The 17,193-nt window shown below is 36.1% G+C and overlaps 2 long non-coding RNA genes and 2 other non-coding genes across 6 annotated transcripts; 2 read left to right on the forward strand and 2 right to left on the reverse strand.

The window, feature by feature from the left end:
- Window positions 1-9,985: 9,985 nt before the first annotated feature.
- On the reverse strand, window positions 9,986-10,091 carry LOC118492003. The gene has a single exon (XR_004892447.1). It is a non-coding gene; the product is annotated as a small nucleolar RNA Z279/snoR105/snoR108 (small nucleolar RNA).
- Window positions 10,092-10,436: 345 nt separating this feature from the next.
- On the forward strand, window positions 10,437-13,687 carry LOC118491093. The gene is made up of 3 exons (XR_004890335.1): window positions 10,437-10,474; window positions 11,972-12,123; window positions 13,390-13,687. It is a non-coding gene; the product is annotated as an uncharacterized LOC118491093 (long non-coding RNA).
- LOC118492004 lies at window positions 12,719-12,825 on the reverse strand. Its single transcript, XR_004892448.1, has one exon. It is a non-coding gene; the product is annotated as a small nucleolar RNA Z279/snoR105/snoR108 (small nucleolar RNA).
- Window positions 13,688-14,609: 922 nt separating the features above from the next.
- On the forward strand, window positions 14,610-16,677 carry LOC110936971. Of its 3 annotated transcripts, XR_002590479.2 has the most exons (5): window positions 14,610-14,930; window positions 15,253-15,405; window positions 15,652-15,753; window positions 15,844-15,872; window positions 15,963-16,677. It is a non-coding gene; the product is annotated as an uncharacterized LOC110936971 (long non-coding RNA). The 3 variants fall into 3 exon arrangements; XR_002590478.2 differs by having other exon boundaries at window positions 14,611-14,930; window positions 15,844-16,677; XR_002590480.2 differs by having other exon boundaries at window positions 14,611-14,930; window positions 15,263-15,405; window positions 15,844-16,677.
- Window positions 16,678-17,193: the final 516 nt, after the last annotated feature.

Consider the following 17,193-nt stretch of genomic DNA (forward strand, 5'->3'; position numbering starts at 1 on the left):
TGGTTTGCGGTTATTGATTAGCTCAAAACACGTCTTGTTGAATTTCTTGACAGTAAGAACTCTGTTGAGAGTATAGCATGCAGCAGAAACAGCTTCAGCCCAGAAATTAATTGGTAACTTAGAGTCTGCAAGCATCGTTCTGGCTGTCTCGATTAGCGTCCGGTTTTTGCGTTCTTCAACTCCATTCTGCTGCGGAGTGTACGGAGCACTAAACTCATGCAGTATACCTCTTTCATCACAAAATTCTTCCATCTTACTGTTTTTGAATTCAATACCATTATCACTTCTAATTCTACAAATCGGCCTCTAGTACAAATTCTCAATTCTCTTAAACAACGCCATCAAGCTGTCAGACGTTTCGTTTTTCGATTTCAAAAAGGTAACCCATGAAAATCTGGAGTAATCATCAGTTACGACCAAACAGTAGTAATCTCCTGTTATGCTTCTAACATTCACCGGACCAAACAAATCCATGTGAAGTCTTTCCAACGGTCTTGAAACTGAATTGACTTGCTTTGTAGGGTGTGACTTTTTCTTTTGTTTGCCTTTGACACAACTTATGCACTCCCCTTCCAGATGAAAACCTTTGACATACACTCCTGTGACCAAATCGTTATGCACCAAATGATTCATTTTTCTAAGATGTATATGCCCCATCTTTCGGTGCCATAATCTTGATTCTTTCTCCGTTGCTCTAGACACAAAACAATGAGCCTGACTCGTGGTTGTAGTAGCGACGCTCATGTCCAACAAGTACAGATCATTGACTCTTGGTGCCCTCATGATGATCCATTCCTCAGGTATCACAAATCCCGGTTTCAAGATCAAACATTCTTTGTCAGTAAAGTGAGTAGTATACATCCTGTCACAGATCTGGGAGATACTCAGCAGGTTGTTCTCCAGCTCAGCGATGTAGTTAACCCTCTCAAACGTTACGATGCCATTCGATAACGTTCCTTCACCTATGATCTTTCCTCCTTGATTACCCGCAAAACCCACGTAACCACCGTTAATGTTTTTCACATCATACAGCAACGCGGTCTTCCCTGTCATATGTCTTGACGCTCCACTATCCATAATCCATCTGGATACAAGCTTTGGAAGATCCTGCACATAACAAATCATCACTTAACAACTTCAAGAAAGATGCCGATTCATGCTTCGCGATCCAGGAAGCTCCGGCAATTCAAACTGTTTTATCAAACATGGTGTCCACCCAGGCCTCATCAGCCTTAGGTGTAACCTTGACTCTCGCAATTTGAATTTTGAAATTTTCAGCCTTGAGAGGTGGAAAATTTGCATCATAATCAACCGTAATTGATTCTTCAGCCTTTTTCACCTCAGAAGTTGAAACTTTCTTCTCAACTTTTGATTCAATTTTAGGTTTCCACACCTGTTGAGTTAATGCAACCCGTTTGTAAAATATGTCATTTTTAGTTACCAACTTCTTTACAGGTTCATTTTTCACTTTGCAATTGTCAATTTTAACATTCTTCTTCTCAACAACCCTTTTCTCAACACTCATCGGAGCTTTACCCTTCACATCAACCTTCTTCTGTTGTACTTTCACAGCTTCAGTCTTAGACTTCACAAATGTACACTTTCGTGCAATATGACCAACCTGATCACATCTAAAACAAGTACGAGTATCAGCTACTCGACTCGTGCCTTCAGACTGAGCCTGTGAAGCTCTCTTTTCAAAAAACTCTTTGTTCGATTTTGAAAAAATTTCTTTCTCTTCATCAGCCAGTGAACTCGAGCTGTTCACAAACACCTTCTTCTTTGCAAACTTCTAATACTTAACATTCTATTTTTGATAAGACTTACCCCCCTGATAACCACCCGACCAGTTGTTTCTGTTGTTATTGTAAAAACGCGGTGGATTAACAGATTTCTTGTTGTAAATCTTTTCTTTCTCAAACCTCATTTTATCTTTCTTTTGACACAGATTATTCACTGCTGACAACTCAACTTCCACCAGTTTGAAAACATTTGTCAATTTGTTCATGTTTACATTCTTAATCGGAAACTCTGAATCCGAAAACAACTTATCCGATCCCGACATCTTGTACATGACAAGATCAGGTTCATCATTTAAGTTGTTCTTGGATTTTTGTTTCGGAATGTATTTATCCAAGAAACACCCATCCTCCTCAGAAGTGTCACTTTCCGGTTTTAGCACTTTTTCAACAACACTTTTTACCACATCATTTTGGACACTATCTTCATTGGAAGATGTGAATGTGACATCAATGTTCTCAGGAAGTTTAGCTTCACTTTCTTCCTCAAGTTCAACCAACCCAAATTCCTTTTTCGTGTAATTATGCAAAATTGGCGGTGGAACTTTGTGAAAACCTATGCCAGTTCCATCAGAAAACACATCTTCGCCAGCTTTGTTTTTCCCTATAGGTTTGGGAATAATGTGCTGCAACACAAAGCTTGCGGAGCTATAACTGTTAAGTTTTAACTAAATTTGCTCGTTCTCAATTTCAGCTTCTTGAACTTTAAGTTTCAATTTAGCGATTTCATCCAGTTGTTTATTAATTGATTCTTCTTTTATTCTTACCACAGCTCTCAGATGTTCGTTTTCTTTAAACGTTTTACCATTTCGATCATCACTTTCTTTAACAGTGCTTTTGAGTTTTTTCAAATTTTTCAGAAATCTGACGGTTTTCAAGAATTAACTTTTATTTTCCTTTTTAATCTTTTCATGATCAATTTTATCTTTTTCAATTTGACCAGTTAATTCTCTAATTCGTTCAGTTGAAGCTCTCACTGTTTTGTCACGACCAAGTATTTGATCCTCAACACTTCTGACCTTTGCTGTCAGATTTTTAAGTTTTTCACCGTTGAGGTACGTGACAGTGCTACAAAAATTGCATTCTTTGTTGCAATTTTTGCATTCAGCATTTCCATCGATCTTCTTACCTGACACATTTGTTGACGAATTCGGACTGACCTGGTCTTTTGACTCAGACATAGAGTTAGAGTCTACCTCAAGTGCTTTCGCAGCTAGCACTTTGTCAGCCATTTTTCCCAGGTTCTCTGCTGTCAACTCCTGCGTAGTATCGATAATGCCCATATCAACCTGCTTTGATTTCTCCATTTCTTCTTTTTCTTTCTTCTCTTTCTCCTCTTTCTCCTTTCTCTCTTTCTCTTTTTCTTCTTCAATCATTTTTTCGGTTGGCGTTCCCCACCATTTGTGTTGCCAGTACTCATCCTCTTCTTTGTACTCCTTGATGATGGCTTCTATATCAAGTGTCTTGTCATCAATTGCAATATTGCCATACGGATCAAGGTAGCATTCTCTGTCCGGATCCCATCTTTTCGCTCTTCTTGCTTCTAGAAAGATACCAGAAATTCTAATAATTTTGTTTTCAGCAATCATTTTTCGGTATCTATACTTCTGATCCTCTGTTCGATTATCTTTCCACGGAATGGGTTCATTCTTTGCCATGAAAGCATAACCGACTGCGTCTTCCTCAGGTAAAACCTCTTTGCTCCAATCATAGCCCTCATCATCGTAAATCACAGCCAGAGCCCTTGATTTGTCTCTGTTATCTTCAGTCTGCTTCAATCTAGGTGGCTCGGATTTATTCTGATGATAGATTGCCTTTTTGTAGTAATCATCTCGAAACGGATTCTCTGACTCATCAGCGTACGCATTTCTGCATTCTCGCTTGAAGTGACCCTTCTACTTACACTTAAAGCACGTCACCTTCGATTTATCGAACCCTAGCTTTGTAGATGGACCACCAATTGTCTTCCTCCCGGTAATTTCCATGAAACGCTGAGCACGTCGAACAGCACTCGCAATCGCCCAACGAATGTCGATCAGCTCCATTTCTTCGGGGTCTATCTGATCGTAATCTTCTTTCGTCAGATTTGTATTCCCAATCTTACCAGCCACCAGCCCTTCATAAGATTCTAACACAGATGCCAAGAAAATCATCTGTTGTTTAGCTGACTCCTCGTCAAAATTCTGAGCATTCTTCAAATCTATCGCTATGTTGCATGAAAACTTCACATCAGAACGATTTACAGAAGACGAAGATCCACTGTGATAACCACTGTGACTTCCGCTGCTTGGACTGCTTTGACTTTCTTTGCTTTCTGGAGATACATTCTCAGCTGAAAATGCAGTCTTTGGAGAAGTTGCTTTTGGCATCATGCTTTTTGGATAATAGAGATCCAAATTCTGCTGATAAGAAGAGTGACTGACTTTGTATGTTTTCTTCAGTTCCAGCTCGTGACTTTCAAATCTTTCAATCACCAAATCTGGAGTCAAATTTTCAGGAGCAATAGTGTTCTTCAACATCAATGCGTAATATCTCCAATCCATTTCATCTGGTAATGAATCGAACAGTTTGTCAACTAGTTCTTCATCAGAAAACTTTGTTTCATGTCTTGCTGACTCCAGCTTCAGATGACCGAACCTCTCTATCATTTTACATACCGATTCATTCTTTAGACATCCAAAAAGATCAAATTCTTTTCTAAGAAGCTTTCGTTTGTTTTTCACTATTTCCGAACTTCCTAGACATTTCTTTTCAAGCTTTTTCCACAAATCTTTCGCATTTGAATAGTCTACTAAAGAAATAATATCCTCCCGAACTGATTGGAACAACAAGGCTACACACTTCTGTTCGGCTACAAAAGATTCAATTTCTTCAGCTGATGATAAAGTTTCTCCACTTTTGTCTCCATGTATATACCCATTTTTCAGACTTTTCCAACTTGCAAACGTAAACGCCATCAACCAATCTTCAAATTTTCTTGACCATCGGCTGTACTCCTCGATTGCCATAAGCTTCGGAGGTTTGTTGAATGTTCCGAAGGCACTCTCAGACTCCCAAGCTTCCTTCTTCTTCTCCTTCGGTTGATTCTCGTTTGTATTGCTCGAAGACGTATCATTGTTTCCAGAACTTCCCGTGAATGCATACATGTCGCTGAAAGGATTCAAGAAAATATCATCCATTTTGACTGTCCTGCAAAATCAACCAACACTTAGAAAAATTTTCGAATTTTTGAAAAACAGGACCACAAAAGCGGATCTATCTGTATAGGTGACAGATAAGCGAATCAAATAAACAATCAGATAAGCGAATCTATTCGAGCGAACCAAATAAGCGAACCAGACAATATTAGTTCGAGCGGACCAGGTAATGTACGTTCGAGCGAACCAGCAAATGTCCGTTCGAGCGGACCAGAAACTGTTTGTATAAGCGGACCGTATGAGCGAATCTGTACTTGAACAGATAAGCGGACCAGCAATGTATGTTCGAGCGGACCTATATGCGTCCGTTCGAGCGAAACTATCAGTAAAACTGTCTGAATGAGCGAACCTGATTGGTTATTTCGAACGAACCTAATGTGAATTACGAGCGGATCTATCAATTTTTGTCCAAAAAGCGAACCTCTCGATGTTCGAAAAAGCAAACCAAGGTTTTTACCCAATTTTAACCATTTTTAATCCAAGTTTTAACCTGAAACTTTATACGGTTTGTTATTAGTATGTATTACACGTTATACTCCTTTTTCAGACAATTTCAACCGTAGGAGTCACTATAAATCGAAAAAGTATGAGAGAAAGTGAGTAGAAAAGAGAGATTTCTGCAGATTCAAGCTGTAGTAGTATGAACTCCTCGTCCTGAGCTCGGATACCACTTGTTGGACCGTGTTTCGACCCCGAAAAGTCAGTCAAGGTAGTTCATCTTCGTATATAAAGGCGGAATCAGTATATATGAAGTTACACAGCTTGTCCTTTCAATTTCACTGCTTTTTATTGCTTTCTGAGGTAATTTTGACAGAGTTCCGTTCCAAAAGCACACACACGACTCCTAAGATCCGCTCAAATGACTCAGCTATATACCTAGCTGGTTCGCTCATATGGACATCCATATGAGCGGACCTACATAAATGACACAAAAGCGAACCCTTTAGAGGTCCTATAAGCAAACCTGATATGACCCTATGAGCGGACCTATATACAAATGTACATAAAGGCGAACCTACATCATATCTTTCTAAATTTAACAATCTAGACCCTCTGTTGACCTATCTTGACCTAAGACTTCACATAGACGTAGTCAACAGACATTCAGTGTATCAACAGCCTTTTATACTATATGCTATGCAAACTTGTGTACTCACCTTTACATTTTATGTATTGACTTTTTTTAACGTATGTGACAGGTTGATTTGGATGCTAGGATGAAACAAGCTAGGAAGTCTAGAAACCCACCGAATAAAAATCTGAGTTGTTGGAATAGTATTTTTTTTGAGAAGTGATATCTGTAATGACTGTTTTTGCTTTATCTGTTAGTAGTATGAGATATTAACATTAAAGATATTGTCACTTAATAGTTGTTGTGGATTCTCTTGAACAATCTGTTTCGCTCAGTGCCACGCCCCGATGATTCCGCCATCGGTTCGGGTGTGACACATGTGGTCCATGCGCTAATGCTACACAACAAATACCATCTTGAGGTAATCACAAATGTCACTAGCTATTATATTTTTTCAACATTAACCGGAAGTTGATATTTCTGTTTGGTTTGGGCTTGCAGAACGACCTCTGTGATCCATGTTTGGTGCACTGATGCTTTCATTGGTGTGCTATGAGCCGGGAACACAAGGAGATGAAGGCGCACCTGTCTGATAACTTTGCGATGCGGCGATGCCAATGACCCTGGTCAACGCCCCTTCTGTTCAACAAATGAACCCTGCTCGAGATACTAACTGATGGTATGTTGTAGAAATTATAACATTATTCGTGTTATAAGGGATGTTTGATATACGTAAAGTAAAATACATTTGGTTGGGTATCGCGTAACATCGTAAACTTAAAGATCGATAAATATTTTATAGTAAGGTAGCAAGCATGTCTTCCTGAATGTTGAGTTGCAAAAGAGTAATGAGCGGCCAGTGTTAAATAATGGAATCCAAATCCTTTTGTTTGTAGCATTCATATAGGAAATTTGAAGGGGTGAATATGTTTTATCTCATCAAACGGATCAAATGAATAAAATTACTGGTAATCAAGGAACATGTCAAATGAATCGAACTGGTTAAACAGGTTGAAAGCCAATCAAAGTCTAATTTTATTGCACATAACCTCCTAAAGTTCTATTCAAAGATTTGGATTATTATTGTGAAAATATTATTGATTTTGGAATTCTACTTAACACTTTACCTATGCATAATGATAAATAAAATTTGTGTGCTGACCTGACCCGCACTTTGACCCATCCCCCCCCCCCCCAACCCCCTAATCTTACACCTTGCCACCTCTACTCAAATGCTTTTTACTTCATAATTTCCAAATACATACACACATGCCTTTGTCCCCTGGTGTTCGACACGTTCGGCTCCTTGGCGTCGGAGGTAGTTCGGTTCTTGTCTAGAGTTCAGCGTGTGGTCCACAACAACTTTTCGACCCCTCAGGGGCGAGGCTTTGTTTTTAGTAGGTTAGGGTTTTCTATTCAGAAAGGGATGACAGCGCAGTTTGTTGCTCGTCTATCTGCTATCCTTATGTAATTTGCCCAAATTATTAGAATGAAATATATTTTAAGAAAAAAAAAATTCATTTTTTATGCTTCTTTCTACTTTATTCCTTTTCAAAGTACTTGCTCAGGCCATGAAAGTAGTAAATCTTGTAAAAAATGAAAGAACTTTTTTACGAGAGCTTGTGTTTGAAACTTGAGAATCAAATTGATATACTCACAAAGGAGGTAGATATGCAACAAAAATCTAAAGCAGATAACACATTAAGACTCGAGAACAATCTTAGAGAATGCCAAAATAGCTTTGATGAAGCCAAAAGTCCTTAACTGCAAGGTGTGAGGTACATTTTTCCTTCTGGTTTATCCTTATTAATACTATTAAACTGATCTCCCTCTAAAAGTCACCACTGACGCTCTTTGACGTTTATGTTTATTTTACATTTTGACTTAGTTACCAGAGAAGGATAAATCTCAAATGGAATTAAAAGTGCGAGATATTATCAAGGAATTGAATTTCCAGAGAGATCATAATGATCTTGTTTGCAAAGAGGTTGAACGTCTAGAAAGAAGCTTAAAGTATTGTGAGGTAATCAAAATATGAGTTGCAATTTTGACTTTCCATATATAAGATATTTTAAGTTTGACCTTGACTTGCTGTCACTAGAAAAGGAGACGTCCAAATTGGAATCAGAAAAGACAGAATTAGAATTTTAGAGAAAGCATAACAATTTAATGCATGGTGAGATTGCACGCCTGGAACTCGGTCTAAAACACAAGGTGTTTGGAGTAAAAATTTTATTATCTCTGTATTAATAAAAATAATATATGATTATGCCATTCAATATAATGTTTTTTAAAACTATTCAGTATAATGCTTTTAAAACATTTATGACCTTGTGGAGGTCAGAGTTAAAAGTTTCAGAAAGATGTCATCATGTTCATATGATAAGAAAATAGCTCCGCTAAATGGATCAATTTTTTTGAATTAAACTAATTAATATATATAATCATATTTCTTTTGTTTTAATTAAACCAAACTAGCAAATGCATGTGATTCGAATTCTTATCAGCTTGGCTAAAAGATCGCACTGAGCGAGGTAGGTTTGGCTTTTTATAGATTACATATTTTGTACTCCTGTTAACCGGTTTTACCATACCACCCTACAGCTTTATTGGCATCTAAGTTATGTTCGGCTGTTCTACACTAAGAGTAAATAAAGGCTACGGTGAATCCATTCTTGACTTCTAGAGCTGCTGGTCATGAAGTATCTTTGATCTAAACTCTAAATGGCAGTGTAGCTGTGAGGAGTCCTTTATGACAACATGTAGCTTAATCATGGTAATAATACTTGCTTTCATATATGAGAATTTGTAGGTTTATTGTTTGAATATTGTTAGAGCATCAAAAATCATATGGGTGAAACATTATTCAGAACTAGGGGTGTTAAATGGGGCATGTTTCTGGATTGGCTTCAGAACTAGGGGTGTTAAGTGTGTTTTTTTTTCATCTCTTATTTTTTTAATATTTTAAAAACCCGAATATGCATGTTTTGTGAGAAGAAAAATAAATTATTTGGGCGATAATGGTTCTCTGTTTCTTAGTCAAGATCGTTTGTTAATTAAAAATTCTAACATCAAGAGATACCCAAATATTACTTTATGAAATGAATTATGTATGTGAGAAAGCCAAAAGTGTGTTAAAGCAGGAACTACAAGCTCTGTGCACACATTCTTATCTTTCATGCTATTTTTTTATTTTATTTAAAATATAATAAGTGTTCATAGTTTTCTTATGAAAACTTAGGTTTATATATAATGAAAAGTTTCGATCAATTCTTGTAATTGGGTCAACAGACCTTCTTCACCCTCGTGTCTTTGGGCAAATGAATTGAATGGGTGCTTTTAGTGATATCTTCACTTAACATTTCTATGTATCCCATTGTCTAAAAGGTCCACTGGATTTGTTTGGTCAAAGTTGTTATACATAGCAAGGTATTCAAACATCAAAAACTCCCAACACTTTGTGTATGTTATTAAAGATAACTTATCAATTTCTACCCTTACAACTATTTCTTTCCTTCTTAAGAACTCGGAGATGTGGGATATGATAATGTGCTTGTAGTTGATGATATTGATTTGAATTCCTATCATTAGATATAGAGGTGTTGAAGTTTACTGTTGGGATAATTTTCAAATTTACTGTTCAGGTTTTCTATTGTCAATTTATAAGGTCTTTTTTTTTTTTTTTTTTTTTTTTTTTTTTTTTTTTTTTTTTTTTGTGTAATGCTAAGTTACCATGGTGTTAATTCACTAGGTCAACACAATGTTATTAAAACCTTACCAATCGGCCATCATAGTTTAACCAGGAGCCTGTGTACCCCAACAAACATAACCTTTTTTTGTGAATTTACTTTTATTAAAGAAAAAAGCAAAGTCGTTAAAACATGAAAAAAACTGAAAAATAAAAGTTACAAAATACAGGGATCAGATGGTTTAAAATTAGAGGTGCCAATTGTCGTAACAGGCTTTAGGCAGACACCCCCTCTTGCATATTTAATTGCAAGCAATGATCACTCCTCATCTCCCTTCAAAACTTGCCTGAAGGATCATGACTTTAAACTACAATCATGGTCCCTTTTTATAGCATCCCTCACTTTATCCATTTTCTTCTAACTTCGATGTGGGATCAATAGTACAAATAATCCAACAGAACTTACGTGATAAAGGAACTTGCAAATCAACGGGCAGCTGATCGCTTTGGTTAGATCTGCCCAGTGAGAGTGAGATACGACACACATAATGTACAACCATGTGCGAAGAGGTCCTGCGGATATGCTAGCAGTGGACAAAATTCTTGATGTTTCTTTTGGGTTTGAAACAACATGCAAAAGTTCGTTTTTAAAAACCGAGCCATATTGTGTGAATGCATATGGAACTTACCTCTAGAACTTGCATTCGAATAGATTCGGGTAACTTGCCAACCTAAACTCTCATTTTATATGCTGTTATGTGCACAAAGTTTTATTGTGACGGGTAAATCTTATAAGTGATGATGTGACGCGTGTGCCAACAAAATTAGAAAAGTAAAAATGGGAACAAAAAGGATGCACAATATACCCTATGGCTTAAATCGTTTTGTTTTCGTGATGTGATATGATGTGTTCTTTGATATTAAAATTCCTGCCGATCTCAAACTTGTAGTCCTTGCATTAGAGTTTTTTTTTAATCCTTGATTCAAATGGAATCAAGTGTTCTTTGATACATAAATATTATTACGGATGTATCCTGAGTTGCAGTGATGGATCTAACCCATTAAATCAGGGGTATCCCAAAAAAAATCTTTTTTTTTACTGTGCAATCATACAATAATAAAAAAACACCATAATAAAATAATAAACAAATACCTAATAGATTTGTTATCTTCGTTCTCATGGCTTGAAATCGTTCCATTACATCGTCGTGTTTTACTTTATAAAAGGTTTATTTTATTGTTTTGGTTCTTGGGCTAAGCTTTGTCATTTACCAATTGGGTCTCCTTTCAATTATATTATTGTTAATTTGGGTTTACTTTGGGTTTAATTATTCTACTAGTTTTGGGCTTATAAAAAATTGGGATTTTAATAATATCAAGTATCATATTATTTTGTTAGGGGTATCCTCGTATTTATTAAGAGGTATCCTTTGTATAAAACTGAAAAAAAATACACTATGAATATGGGGTTGAGCCATAGCCCGTGCTACCCCTCTTATAACACTAGTTCCGCCCCTGCTGAGTTGATTGGATGACGGGTCATTGCGAGTAAGTTTTTAGTATAGGTTTAAAAGTTTTGAGTTGCATCGGGTCAAATTACGAATTTGATCTCTAGGTCACAATTTAACAGATATAGTCCATTTCAGCATTTGTTTGCTTTCAAAGATAGTCCCTTAGTTTAGCAATGCTAGTGTTTTCAGTTATCTTAGAGAGATTTCATATTTTCTTACAACTCAATAAAGCACAACAGTTTTCGGTTATCTTAGAGAGATTTCATATTTTTTTTATAGCTCAATAAAGCACAACATGTTTGATGAAATGTCTGAAAGGATTAGAAGTGAAACGAAAGAAAGGGAAAATAATAATCTGCTCTGTATTTAAAAAAACATTAACACAAAAGCTGATGATTCCATGAGTGAGAAAAATATGCCAATACATATTGGTACCATGAAATAGTACTATGAGTTTCTACAATATCATATCAATCACATTTTTTAAAATCCCAACAATAAAAAATATGCCCATAACCCACTGTGTAGGTTTTTAATTCAGTTTCCTAAATCTGATGCATTTGGATCATGATGATATTTTTTTAGCGTTTTCTGTTTTTATTGCAAATTATTTTGAAACACTCATACATACTCCAATAGGCAACCTACGATTCTGCATTCTGTGACTTGTTGGTTAAATCCGGTCTTTTAACAACTTTTGCAAGAAATGTGTTTGCGAGGATGCCCGATATGATTGAGCATAAGACATGTGATGATGCTTACTGCTTATGATGCAACGAACCAAATTCGAAGAATAGTGTTGCTCGACCTCTTGGGTTTTTTTCGCATAAAACAAGTGATGATCTTGCTTGTCCTTGTAAGCGCAATGAGGTTTTATAATCTTTTTCACCATAAAAAAATATTGATATAGCAATATGATGAACACTACATCCTTGCCTAACATATCTCTGGTTGAACTAAACATATCTCTGAGTCCTTATCCACACGAGTTTGTAGCAGACAAAATTTGCATCAGACCCATACTTGATTACTTTTGGACTTAAACTTCTTAATTAATCAACCCACTAAATCTGGCCCATTAAGATTAAGCCCAACACCTGGCATCATCCAAATAATAATATTTTCAAGTTGTAGTTGTCCTTTATTTCTTTTAATTCCAGTTCAACAAATGACAATTGTAGCTCTTGTTTTTTCTATTCTTCACAAATGCAATTCCTTTAATAAAAGCTTGAAGTGTTAAAATAATAAAAATGACGATAAATGTCTATTAAAACATACTTAGTTTCAAATGGTTTGTTTTTAAGATGATAGAAATTCATGATAGAAACAATATCTTGTGTTTATAAAACAAAAACTTTCATAAAAAAAATTGAAACATTACCAGTTTAAAAATAAACGATTTTTCAAATCAATAATAAAAAAGAATTAAAAAAAAAAAAAAACATAAGATAGGGATCAGATGGTTTAAAAATGGAGGTGTCCAATTGTCGTAACAGGCTTTAGGCGGACACCCCATCTTGTATATTTAAATGCAAGCGTTGACCACTCTTCATCTCCCTTCAAAACTTGCCTGAAGGATCATGACTTTAATAACATCCCCTAAGTTTTTTTTATATCACCCCACAACCTATTATTTTTCTTCTACCGTCGATATGGGACCAATCATGGTGCCCAAATATTAAACCAACCACAACATTTGTAGATTCACCAACAACCACTCTTTGATCTTTCATTTGGTGATTATGTTGTTGTCATTCACACTTGCTTTAAAACCGCGCGTCCTAGTTATTTGTCTAAAACTGCAACTTTCATATTTAGAAAGATGTATTTGGTTTTATCGATTGGTCCGATCAGTTGAACCAGTGAATCGATAGGATGACTGGTTCGATATCTGGTCCTGGTTTTATAGATCAGTCATTCAGTCTGGTCAGCTGGTTCAATGAACCGCTAAGACAGCTGATTCAATCATAATTCGGTCCTTAAAATTGGAAACAGATAGCAATTGTAAACTATAAAGTGCCTGAAGCATGTCACATGCCTGTATAATATGATACAGTTCAGTTTACAAGCATGACTTTCTTTTGAATTTAATTATAAAAGCAAGTTTTACTTTTATTTGCAGCTGATCAGCGTCGGTTCGGTGAGTGGGAGATACAACATGAATAATGTACAACCATGTGGGAAGTTTCTTTGAGTTTGAAACAACAGCAGAAGTTCATTTACAACAACCGAGCCGAATGGAGGAGACTGCATTTATCTAGATCATTATGCTGGGAAGTGTTTTACCTGGAAGTGAAGTTGAAAAACTCCCATTTTTTGTATGCTATTATGCCTACAATGTTTATTTTGTGACCGAATAAATTCTATAAGTGATGATATGATGCACACGCCAACAATATTCGGAAATGTAAAAAAAAGGAGCACAATATATTTTACGGATTGAATTGCTTCGTGGTAAAACAATTTGAGTTGCATTGACCCTGAAATACCCATGTTTTATTTTTGAGTAAGTTAGAATTTTAGTCTATGTGGTTTGGGTTAAATTACGAATTTGGTCTCTCGAATTTTGTCCATCTGAATATATGTTTGCTTTGAGCGATGGTCCCTTAGCTTAGCAGCGCTAATTATATCAATTATCTTAGGAAGATTTGTTATTCTTCATCACTCAATAAAGTCAAAGGTGTTCCATATTCGTCACATTTCTTAAAATCCCAACAATCTAAAGTTAGTCCTAGCAATAATAATAATAATAAAGTGTATGTCACGTGTCAAATAACGCCACCCTTTCACGCCTCGTTTCATTCCTTTCTTTTTTGTACCACGCCGCTTTTCTAACACGGGCTAATGTGGCTGCCACATGTCGCATAACGCCTCACTTTCAAGCCCCATCACACACCGTATAGTCTTAAAGGACGAGATGGTTGTAAATTTTAAGTCCTTTTTTTTCCAAATTCTCATGAGTCATTAAGTTTTACCTATTTTTTAGTTTGTGTCCCTTTCATCATCTCTCCGTTATTAAATAGAAGGGTATTTTTGTAATCTTACTATAGATATCTATCTATACTTTCTATAAAATGAGAAATCCCAATGACATAAGAAAAGCCGATGTGTCAGCTAGAGAGCATGTCCAACAAGGCTTTTCTTATGTCATTATTACATCATAAATCTTAATATTAAAAGACGTTAAATTTCAAAGCTGACCCACATTCACCTTTTCAAAGCACTGCCATCAAACCACTGCGCCTCCCACATTCACCTTTTCAAACCACTGCCCCTCCAAACCTCCAAACATCTGTTATAAATTCAAACATCTGCATCAAACCCATTCAAAATTTTGGCTCCAGTTTCAAAATTTAAACAACATACATATAAAAAGGATAATCTTTCTCTCTCTCTCTAAAACTCATTTTCAAAATTATCCAAAATTGAATCCATCTCTAAAATTAATCAAACATGATTCTAGCTCCAAAATTGAATCCATCTCTCTCTAAATCTCCTTCTCTTTCTTTCAGTCTCTCAAAAGCCCTGTATTTACAGGTATTACATGCCACTGTGGTGAAGCAGCTTGAGATAGCAGCCTTGATGGAGAATTTGCAGCAATCCAAATTTCATTTTTCAGATGCTCCAACAAGATCAACAAAAGTCTTGAAAAACAACAGTTAGGTGAGTTCGTGCGTTCAAAGATTCAATCTTTATTGATTTTTAATGAATACCTAATTCAGCTTTTGGATTAAACTCAAAACCCATTTGATGGGTTTTGATAATTTTGTGAAATTAATCTGGGTGTTGTTACTGTTAGTCGCTCTGTTCAGAATCCGATTAGGGTTTGATGTTGAATGTAGAGGTTAAAGTTGTTGATTTTTAGAAGATGCTATAATACATATGTCATATGCGGATCCATTAATTTTGTTAATATTCTGAACTGGAAAAACTAAAATTAATTTTGTTAATAGGCAAAGTATTAACATGTTGAGGTTTCTTCAAGCAATTCACAGGAGACCTGACATTACTCAAGAATTGGAAAAACTAAAATGCCGAACGCTTATATTTGTTGGGGACAACTCTCTGTTCCATTCTGAAGCCCTCCACATGTCTGAAAAACTGGATCGGAGATTTAGTGCTTTAGTAGAGGTATCAGGTATGGTTTTATTTGTGCAAATTTGTTGAACAAGAGGTCCCAAGTTCAACCTGTTTAAACGCAAACAAGTCGATGCGAGTTTTTACATTATTGGTAACAAGTCAAAATGGTTGTGTAAAGATTCGCTAAAAGTCAAACGAGTTAAAAGATCAATGGTGTGCAGGTGCAGGGCTGTGGATACATTATCTTAGTTAATTGTATTTTTTACTTAATAGTTGTTGATTATTTATTAAATATGTTGTGCAGGTTAAAGATAATCCTACCGGTGACTTCAAACGCATGCACCGGCATATCTCTAAAGGGTCGTGGAACTTTTTGGATCAAGATCATGCTTAAAAATGAATTCAGGTTAAGATTCCTTCCTTCATTTCTCTAAATTAGGTTCAGTTTTAATCAAATTTGTATCTTATTTATCGATTTGTTAACGATTTTGTGTAGATGAAAGAGATGAATAAAGTGGTGTGCAGGTGCAGGGATGTGGATACATTATCTTAATTTATTGTATTTTTTACTTAATAGTTGTTGATTATTTATTAAATATGTTGTGCATGTTAAAGACAATCCTTCCGGTGACTTCAAAAGCATGCACCGGCATATCTCTAAAAGGTCGTGGACCTTTTCGGATCAAGATCATGCTTAAAAATGAATTCAGGCTAAGATTCCTTCCTTCATTTCTCTAAATTAGGTTCAGTTTTAATCAAATTTGTATCTTATTTATCGATTTGGTAACGATTTTAGTTTTGTAGATGAAAGAGATGAATAAAGTGACCTCTGATATACTTTTTGATGGCTCGTCGGAGACAAAGAGGAACGACATAGCATCCTTCGGTTTCAGAGGATGATTTCGCATTCACTGTTGTATGATATTAAACAAGAATCCATGAAAGATTCCCAGCAGCTAAGAAACAAGATTTAGAGGAGAAGATGATCAGGTTATCATCTATGTTGAAAGAAATAAGTTTCCTGTTTAATCCGGTCGAGTTTAACTTCATCCGTAAAATATAATAGTCCATCCGTTAGAATTTGATCTCCATTAGGCCAAAATAGTGTTTGAACAGGTTCATCCGGTTGAGAAGGTCCATTCGTTAGTTCATTCGTCCGAATTTGAGGTTCATCCGGGTAAAATTGAGTCCATCCGCTCAGATTATACTCCATTTGTAACACCCCGTGTTACCGAAAGTCAAAGTCAAAGTCAAGATTGACTCCTTTGGCCGTAGTTAATCTATTTTGTGTTTATGTTACGTTAGTTGTATTATGTGGAGTAATTAATTACAATCGAATTAATCGAAGTTTATTTATCGACGCGAACCGCTTTACGACTATGGATAATAGGAAGTAACAATGCGATAAAGTTAATTAATCAATAATCGAGCTAATCTAATCATCATCGAACTCGAGACTCGAATTACGCGAATTTTGGTGTTAATATACGTGTGTGTGTGTGCCTTATGTGTTACTTGTGCGTGTCTACTTTATGTTGTGTGTGATAATCAAACGAAACTCGACTCGAAATCGAAACTCAATCGAAATCAAAGCATGATAATTGGTGGAGAAGAGATAGCACGAGATATAGATGATTGTATGTTAGATATAGTGGTTGGGATTAAAAGTAATTTGAATAGGAACTCTATCGTATTCTCATCAATCGCAATCGAGATCGAAATATAAAAAATCGTCGCACCGAAAACTCGAATCAGGCAGTTGAACGATCAGGCTCTCGGCCGATCGAACAGCCCAGCCAATCGGACAGGCTGTCCGATCGGGATGCCTGGCCGATCGGCCAGCCCT

This window comes from Helianthus annuus, chromosome 4, assembly GCF_002127325.2.
Source record: "Helianthus annuus cultivar XRQ/B chromosome 4, HanXRQr2.0-SUNRISE, whole genome shotgun sequence".
Lineage (NCBI taxonomy): Eukaryota > Viridiplantae > Streptophyta > Magnoliopsida > Asterales > Asteraceae > Helianthus > Helianthus annuus.